We start from the raw sequence: 1,332 nt of genomic DNA on the forward strand, positions 1-1,332 counted from the left end.
CCAGCAGCTCCAGGGGCTAAGTACATGTGGGTAAATGGTTAACCAGTTAGCAGGCAGGGCAGCCGGCCGGTAATTACAGCCGCCCGCCCGCTAATAAGGGTGCAGTTAGGTGCAGAACAGCCCATCAGCTTCCAGGGGCTAAGGACATGTGGGTAAATGGTGAACCAGTTAGCAGGCAGGGCAGCCGGCCGGCCGGTAATTAGAGCCGGCCGCCTGTCCGCCCGCTAATAAGGGTGCAGTTAGGTGCAGACCAGCCCAGCGGCTCCAGGGGCTAAGTACATGTGGGTAAATGATGAACCAGTTAGCAGGCAGGGCAGCCGGCCGGTAATTACAGCCGCCCGCCCGCTAATAAGGGTGCAGTTAGGTGCAGAACAGCCCATCAGTTTCCAGGGGCTAAGTACATGTGGGTAAATGGTTAACCAGTTAGCAGGCAGAGCAGCCGGCCGGCAATTAGAGCCGCCCGCCCGCTAATCAGGGTGCAGTTAGGTGCAGAACAGCCCATCAGTTTCCAGGGGCTAAGTACATGTGGGTAAATGGTTAACCAGTTAGCAGGCAGAGCAGCCGGCCGGCAATTAGAGCCGCCCGCCCGCGAATCAGGGTGCAGTTAGGTGCAGAACAGCCCATCAGTTTCCAGGGGCTAAGTACATGTGGGTAAATGGTGAACCAGTTAGCAGGCAGAGCAGCCGGCCGGCAATTAGAGCCGCCCGCCCGCTAATCAAGGTGCAGTTAGGTGCAGAACAGCCCATCAGTTTCCAGGGGCTAAGTACATGTGGGTAAATGGTGAACCAGTTAGCAGGCAGAGCAGCCGGCCGGCAATTAGAGCCGCCCGCCCGCTAATCAAGGTGCAGTTAGGTGCAGAACAGCCCATCAGCTCCAGGGGCTAAGTACATGTGGGTCAATGGTTAACCAGTTAGCAGGCAGAGCAGCCGGCCGGTAATTAGAGCCGCCCGCCCGCCCGCTAATAAGGGTGCAGTTTGGTGCAGAACAGCCCATCAGCTTCCAGGGGCTAAGGACATGTGGGTAAATGGTGAACCAGTTAGCAGGCAGGGCAGCCGGCCGGCCGGTAATTAGAGCCGGCCGCCTGTCCGCCCGCTAATAAGGGTGCAGTATGGTGCAGAACAGCCCATCAGTTTCAAGGGGCTAAGTACATGTGGGTAAATGGTTAACCAGTTAGCAGGCAGGGCAGCCGGCCGGCCGGTAATTAGAGCCGTCCGCCTGTCCGCCCGCTAATAAGGGTGCAGTTAGGTGCAGAACAGCCCCTCTGTTTCCAGGGGCTAAGTACATGTGGGTCAATGGTTAACCAGTTAGCAGGCAATGCAGCCGGCCGGCAAT

Source organism: Cetorhinus maximus, unplaced genomic scaffold (genome assembly GCF_964194155.1).
Source record: "Cetorhinus maximus unplaced genomic scaffold, sCetMax3.hap1.1 HAP1_SCAFFOLD_1866, whole genome shotgun sequence".
Classification (NCBI taxonomy): Eukaryota; Metazoa; Chordata; class Chondrichthyes; order Lamniformes; family Cetorhinidae; genus Cetorhinus; species Cetorhinus maximus.